Here is an 8,087-nt window from a genome sequence, read left to right as displayed (position 1 = left end):
ACAGTAAATGGAATACAAATTCCTCCTTTAAGATTAGGATTATTGTATTAGATCTATGGAGGGTTTACCATAATACCACCATTTTGGCTAGAACTTGTTTCAAAACAGGATGAATACCAATTTCAAGGGTGGGAATCAGTTCTTTGTTTACCAGGGAACAGACTCCCACCATTGAAATTGGCGTTTACTTCATTTTGAAGGCGTTCTAATTGCTTTAGGATTTCAAGTTGTATCCAAAATGGCGGTGCCTATGGTCAACCCTTAACGTGAGACAAGACCACTAATGAATATTCATAGGTTGGAGGGTCGAGGCCTATCAATTAGACGAGTGCATGTTTTTAACTCTCAAGTACATATTTGGAGAGGTATTGAAAAAATATTTGTTGTGGCAAGTCTACAGATATAAAGAAATTATTTGATGAAAAAATATATTTGGAATTTTGCTAATTTGGTAATAGGGGGCGTGTTTTGAGATTTTTCTGCCAGTTGGCTGAAAAGAGTGGAAATATCAATGTCTGTCTAATTTGTCGATTATCAAAAAATTTCCGTGGTCAACTACCAGTTTATTTTTCACCATTTACTTGCCCGACTATCCGGAATATCATATCAAAATTTCAGATTTACAACCCCACGCAGTATTTGATGCGTCGCGGTCAAACATTGACAATTTAATTGCTAAAAGGCTTAAAAAATAAATTGTGGTCTTGTCTTACGTCAGCAGCTCAGAGATTAAATTGCGTCATAGAATCATTTGTTTCTCGGACAGCCCAACAGGCTGTGTATAGGATGACGTCATCTCGTTTGTTCATTTGTTCACATGCGCAGTAATGCATGATTTACACATTGTATCCTCGTCAATGTCGGTGCCATTTTGGTAACGATTCCTAGTGATACTTGCACCGTGTACGAGCGTACGTTTGGCTTATTCCGGGAGGAAATGAAGCGCAGTCCTCTCATTGGGAGATTGGTATCTTCGTACTTAGACACTGAAAAGGAACATTCCATACACAGAATACACCTCATATGAGGTATAGCACCCTTGAGAATCAGTCCCCAAGATTGTCGAGAATCAATCTGCCCTTCCAACACACCGAGCGAATTTCCCTCATAGTACCGCTCGGGCCCTTGCTTCGCAGGAAAAAACACCCAAAATGTGCGCCAATTGCTTAATGTTCCAAAATAAACTGTGTCAATCTCGGTAGTGACTCCTCAATGGACCAATAAGCTACGAATGCAGGATTGCGTGATTGTATTTCGCCCGAATCGTAGGTCGGTCGGCATTCGTCATTTCTGTCCACGCCCCAGACCATTGAAAAAGGTTCCGAACGGCTGTTTATCGAGCATGTGTGAGACCTCGAAAAAGGCCAGGAATTCCAGCCGAACACAATTTAGCCCACTGCGCAGACGGAGGGCCCCGCCCTGTAATATATTTACTATGTAACACCCGTGCGTGGAGAGGTTTTTCAGGATATAGCTGTTTGGCCGGACTTTCACCAGCACTATTTTTAGTGATGACCAGCCAATTGCCAGGTGTATCCATTTTCGAATCGGCCAATCACTGTGCCTATGCTTACTTATGACGCCAGGCGTCATCTCGAACTAGTTAATGTGATAAAGTTGTTTACTTTCGGCCGAGCGAGTGAAAGGCCACCATTCGAGGTCAAATCCCGTCCCTCTTGCAGTGGGATAGGTCAGTCCGGTTCGCCAATATCCATGGTCACCCATCTGTTGTATCCCAAAAAGCTGTCCTTTTTTAGTCTCATATGAGGCTGTTTCCATCTATTATAACACATGGTATGGATTTGTGGCGTAATTATATGATCGTACCGTATGAATGGTATATGTTTCGACACTTTCCAGGCAGCCAGTTGTGCGCTTCTGGCCCTAAAACCCAAAAATATCAAGTTCAATGCTGCTACATTACTATATTATATTATGATCACAAAATATACCTCACATAACTACAAATTCTATATATAAACATATAAACCCCTGCTGTATCATACGATACGAATCTATGCACTATACATGTATATCTGGTCCCCATCTGTCAGTGTTACTTGGTTTTATTTCTCGCTGCGAGACGGCGCCCTGCTCGATTCTCCGGGAGCGTGGTAAATGAAGTGTGCTTTTCACTTTCTCCATAGATGGATTGCAATCAACGCCTTGAGGTGTCTTACAATGCAGCATGCTTGTCCACAGAGTGGCGCTGTGATTGGTCTCATACAATCCATTGTGTCTTTTTTTGGATAATAGGTAAACGGCATCAGAATAAAGCAGGGCACTATGTATTTCTTGTTTAATATCTCTCACGTTAACCAATCATGAGCAGACCTGGGGAGGATTCCTCGTCACTTTGTCCCGTTGGAATCAGGTGTCAAATTCTGCAACTCCAAAGAAGTCATCTCAAGAAATGAACAAATAACATGGTGTTATTACAGAAGTATTCTATGACACGTTTAGTGGTATCTGCGATGGTGATACGTTTACTATCCTAACATGCTACGACACGTCACTTTGTTATTGAGACAGATAAGCAACCACGTGATTTTCTCGGCGTTTCACTGCAATCACGTCATTTCCATGGCGTGTACACGGCAATCACGTAAGTTCCTGGCGTGTCCACAACAAACACGTAGTTCCCATGGCGTTTCTATTGCAAAATTATGAATTTTAACGTAAGAGTATTTCCGCCAGTTTCCAATGTTATGTCCAAACGACTACTGCCATTCTATGTTCCGATTGCAATCACACGAAATTTCCCTAGTTGTCTGCGAGCAACCACGCGGTGTCCAGGGCGGTGCTTGGACGACAATGTTTCGAACTGAGCGTGTTGAATTGGCTAAGTGCACCCCTAGGGGGCCCTGCAGACGTTGGTGAAAGAACCTGTGCAAACCATCCCATCGCTGCAACAATCCGTGTCATTATTGCAGAGATACCCGTGGGGGGCGCAGCACTGTTTTTGTTTCAGGTTACAGAATTTTGTTAGGCACTTCTTGTTTTCGTCACAGTAAGTTCCGAGCGATTCGAGATTCCGCTGGCGGACCCTTTCAATCCATGTGTGGTCATCCTTTAAGGCTCTTTTGGCCATTTCTGCAAAAAATTGTTGAGACGAGTTACAGAAAGAGCATAACAACAAGTCTTCACTGATGCTTTGGAGTTACTGGGCATGTCTTTACGACGTATACCCATTTCCCAGGAGGACTCCCCAGAAATGGACTGCTGTGATAGGTCCATTTCTTAACGCTCCCTCAGTAAAGCAGGATAGGATTGGGTGTATCTGATTGGACGACACGACGGGAGCCAGGCTGCATTGGAGATTTTCAGAGTGATTTGGTAAGCTTCATCCGAGTAATACCAGTAGCCGTTGGAAGTTTGGTACACGTGTCGAATGTATGTGCCCCTCCTTCCTCTCATTTGTATCATAAAACTCTCAAACATTCCCTCACCCTGCGAGGATTCTAGCTACCGACACAGTAATATATATCTTATTCTAGTCAGGCTTATAGTCTTCGAGTCGGAAGAAAATGAGTTTTTGGCCAGCTGCCATCTTCTGGCCAGTAAACCTGTTTTGAATTCATATTCGCAGTAGTGTGCGATTTAGGATTTAACGGGTTAATATACAGTTAATTGGTCATTAAGGGCCTTAACGAAAGAACTTTAGATGTTTTTTGACTAGTATATACATGTATTCGATATTTTCACTTGGCCCGAACATTTTTTAACCGTGCATATATCTAGAAATCATTGACTACACTGGACCATCTGCAAGCTGAATGCTGGGCACAACAAAAATTACCATCTTCACCCAATGTACCGAATTCCTCTTCATCGTCCTCTTCCGCGCGTGCGCAGTTACACCAAATGGATAACATAACCATGACAGCCAGAGTAAACATCAGCAGCTTCGTGCTCGACGCCATTATCAAATCATTTGGAAGTACGGATTAGAAACTGAAAATAAAGAAGTGAAGACGTGTTGATTCTGTCATGAAACTGGATGACGTTTAGAAAATACCGAACACGCCTAAGGCTGCTAACTAAATAATTTTGAATTCTCAGCAAGGGCGTAAAGCCAACATTTTCGTCTTGGCGGGCGGGGGGGGGGGGTCAAAATTACCCCTTTTAAAACTTTTCAGGCCAAAATCACGGTCAAAAACACATGTTTTCGGTTATACTACCCCCTGACCCCCCCCCCCCGCTAGTTGCGCTCCTGCTCAGACCGATGTAACGGTCCTAGGATAGAATGTTCGGGGAAATTGGTTCTATTTTGCTATTATGAACCTCTGATCTCTGAGGTATTGAGTTTGACGACCTCTAGAACCCAAACCATAATCCGTCAGAATACAATATCACCGGACACTTTCTCCAGGGGGACATTGTCTACTTCTACACCGGCCACCTTCGGCCTGCCAAATCCAAGATCACCATAGCATTGCTGGTTTGTCATTAAGCATGAAGTTCGAACACAGCTTAATATAGAGACAACTCAACTCACCTGACTGCAGAATAACATTCTTAATACGGGTAGTTCAAATAGGCGACCGAAGATACCATCAATAATAATTTCCGGAATATTGATTTAAGTGTCATCAATGCTTGCAATGTGTTCTAGCTACTCTGAGTACAAATGTGCGTACATGACTTTAGCATAGCTGTCTTCAATTATCTAATGTACACGGCCGGTGCAGAAGGTTGAAATGTCCTAGGATAGAATGTCCGGGGACTGTCCAAATGATTCTAGATATGCTTTAATGTTTAACATGTCTAAGCTAAGCTACCTTAGACATGTCAGAGTAACCAGCTTCAAGCATGTTAAGCTACCTACTCTAAGAAGCTGCTGAGGGCCATGGCCCGCGATTTTTGATAAAACCAAACATGGTAGAGTCTAATCAACTGACCACTTGCATCTTCAGGTAGGCACATAGGAACATGCTATTCGAAAACGTATCATGGCCCTGGGATCTCGGCGGGAAAGATAGGAAGCAATTCAATTGACGATGATTGATAGGCCGACATTCCTGAGATTTGAAATTTTCTTTACACACAGTGCATAGCAGAGAGCTTTCAAAACAAAAGTATATGTACTATCAAATCGTTGAACTGTCAATTGTAAATGGATACGCACATTAGGAGCGAGTGGGCTTTGCACTGACAATATACCGTGTACCGTGTTTGAACAAGGCCTAAATTATTTTGATTACGAGGTAAGGGGCAAAACAACATAATGTTCCTGCGCGAACTTTCTTAAAATGTCTCGATTTCAATTTTAAAATGTCGAATTTAGAACAAATGAACTTGTACAAGGATGAACAGTGATACACACTGCGAGCTAGTACGAACACACATAGGACTCGCTGAACTTAAGTGCCGACGATCAATTTAGAAAACCATCCACCATTTTGGACAGAGTTATTGATTGTGATATTGCTTTCGGCTGATTTTACGAGTGTTTGCTTGTAGGTTGGTCAAAAATTGGAAACTTGCAAAATGTCCATAGTTGTTGCATCATAGGACCGTTTACACGGTACCAAATCGATCTAGATAGATCCGGATTAGTCTAGACTGCCCTGCCGTGTAAATACGCACCAATGTGATCTGGCCTGGATTGGTCCAGATCGATGTACATCCTCATGTCATTACGAGACTTATGTCATTCATGACGTCGTGAGCGAAGTGATCTGATCCTGTCTGTTCTGATCTGGCCTTGTTTGGTCCGGATCGATGTACATCCTCATGTCATTACGAGACTTACGTCATTCATGACGTCGTGAGCGAAGTGATCTGATCCTGTCTGTTCTGATCTGGCCTTGTTTGGTCCGGATCGATGTACATCCTCATGTCATTACGAGACTTACGTCATTGATGACGTCGTGAGCGATGGGATCTGATCCTGTCTGTTCTGATCCGGTCTGGTCTGGTTTGGTTTGGGTGCCGTGTAAACGGCGTAAATTAACAAGATGGCCACATACATGACATTGCCTATTTCTAGCTCCGTACGTATTGAACATGGATGAGGATTTTGGAGACTAATAGGATTTATGGGTCAAGGAATCCTTCAAACCAGTTAGGAGTTTATGCATATTTGCCCATTTATAGTAACAAAGAAGTTACTGGCCGTTAATCAGCTGATATTACTTGGAGCTGACAACAGAGGTCAGACAGTTATTATTATAAATTGGCGCTACTTTGGGTAGAGAACTGATTAATTCCTTTAGTGGTCTGTTAAGGTGTAGCGCTGTAGCAAACGACGCATCAACATGCCCACAGCTTCGAGGTGAACATGATGAAAGAGCAGTCAAGGGTCGTGGAGTAGATGAAGTTTCAGGTAGCAGCATATAAGTGCGCGTAGGCGGGTGTCGCTTTTGTGCAAGACTGATATTTGCAATGTCATGTTGCACTTCACAACTTTTTCTCAGTATATTAATACGTAGTCTGTTTTAATATTTAATTCCATTCGTGTCACATCCGCAGTATTGATCCGACCCATTCCCCAATTCTATGCTCTACTTTAGTAATTGCAAGTAACGCACTGAATATATTAACTCTAAGGACAATTAAGACAGCGATATATCATGTTAGGAGCGCAATCATATAATTGGGTTGCGAGTGAGCAGTGTAATCTGCTCGAAATATGTTTTTCTAATAGCATCTTCCACCCGGGGCTAGGGGAATGCGAGTAAATTACTGGATCGAATAAATGAAGTCGCCTTGAACAGAAAGAATGCCGATCTACTTAGTCAATGATGATGTACCACAAAAAGCAGGTTTGACCGCCCCTGAGGTTACCTTTGGAAACCTAACTGTCAATGTTGACAACATTCATGCCAGTTTCAATGCGTTGGCATGATGGAATACTGCATCAAAGCCATGTTCATTATCAGCGAGCTACATGTTAGCTATGTAAATGCACATGAACAAACTTTAAATTACCGCTGCCATATCTTGATTTCATGACCAAGAACAGCCAGTTAGCGATCCAGCGATTGATATTGAGTTGCCATGGAAACGCCAGTGATTGAAGATAATATGGTCACCACAGGGAGCAGCATGGCTCAAACCATGTCGCGAAAATTAGGAGCAAAGAATAGGAACATGAGGCAGGGATAGACGAGAGTTAGCGTTTTAGCGTTATTCACGTATCGCTAATCCGACGACCAGGCCAGACCAGATGGGGCGGGGGGGGGGGGGGGGGGGAGTCCTAGAACCGAGTGAGCACGTGTAAATCAGCCTAAGTCTGTTAGCAAGTTTGCTTATGCTAATTTCAGAATGATAAAACGTTTCTTGACACCCCAACATAATCTCAATCACTAATGATAAATCCCTCATTTTGCCATCTATGCATTTAGAAACCCTAACAACGACAAACACATGCTAAATAAACACTCCACCAGAGTCTCAATCCATTACAAAGATAAAAGCCCCCAATCTTCAATCGACATATCCTAAAACCCTAAACTAAACGAATTAATTATCCATCCCAAACAGCCCTTCAGCCTGAAGATCGCAATCCTTATCTACCAACTGACCAAATCATCGCGGCCTATCCTGCACTCGCGATATTTCAGTAACCATGGCAATAAGGGCAATTCTATTTCTTTGAAAACTCTCCCATCTAAGGCATTAGTATCAAGAAGAACATAGCTTACCTGTGTTTTTCGTATAACTGTCACATCATGTGGCTAGATCCTTCGGTGATGTAAAATTCTTCAAACCGTTTGAATCCGCAACATCGTAGACTATATCGGTAGAGTGATTACTGCGATCTCGACTCTATCATCACGTTAGGAATAGGCGTACACTTCGCATTGCCACTGTCTGGAGCTTCGATCGTTCGATTAATCGAAATAACACAAACCTCATCCCTAGGTGCAGTAGTCTGGGGATGAGGACGTCATCAAGTATTGAAAGATGAGCTCGAATGCATAAACGGATCATACATTCAATCATGGCAACCTGAACCAAGGCTCACGAGGTGCCATCTAAAGGGTAAATTGTGATCTACACTGGCAAGACTAATTGTACCGTTCCAAGTTTCAACGACGTCACCATATTATGGTGACGTTGAAACTTGGAATTGCTATATT

General features: G+C 42.6%; 1 long non-coding RNA gene across 1 annotated transcript; it reads right to left on the bottom strand.

The window, feature by feature from the left end:
• Nucleotides 1-1,912: 1,912 nt before the first annotated feature.
• LOC135499077 (uncharacterized) lies at nucleotides 1,913-7,884 on the bottom strand. The gene is made up of 3 exons (XR_010449218.1): nucleotides 7,650-7,884; nucleotides 3,800-3,954; nucleotides 1,913-3,093 (listed from the first exon to the last, which is right to left on the bottom strand). It is a non-coding gene; the product is annotated as an uncharacterized LOC135499077 (long non-coding RNA).
• Between the last annotated feature and the right edge of the window lie 203 nt (nucleotides 7,885-8,087).

Source organism: Lineus longissimus, chromosome 14 (genome assembly GCF_910592395.1).
Source record: "Lineus longissimus chromosome 14, tnLinLong1.2, whole genome shotgun sequence".
Taxonomy (NCBI): domain Eukaryota; kingdom Metazoa; phylum Nemertea; class Pilidiophora; order Heteronemertea; family Lineidae; genus Lineus; species Lineus longissimus.
Note: the sequence above shows the minus strand (reverse complement) of the source record. Positions and strands in the feature narration are given on the sequence as shown.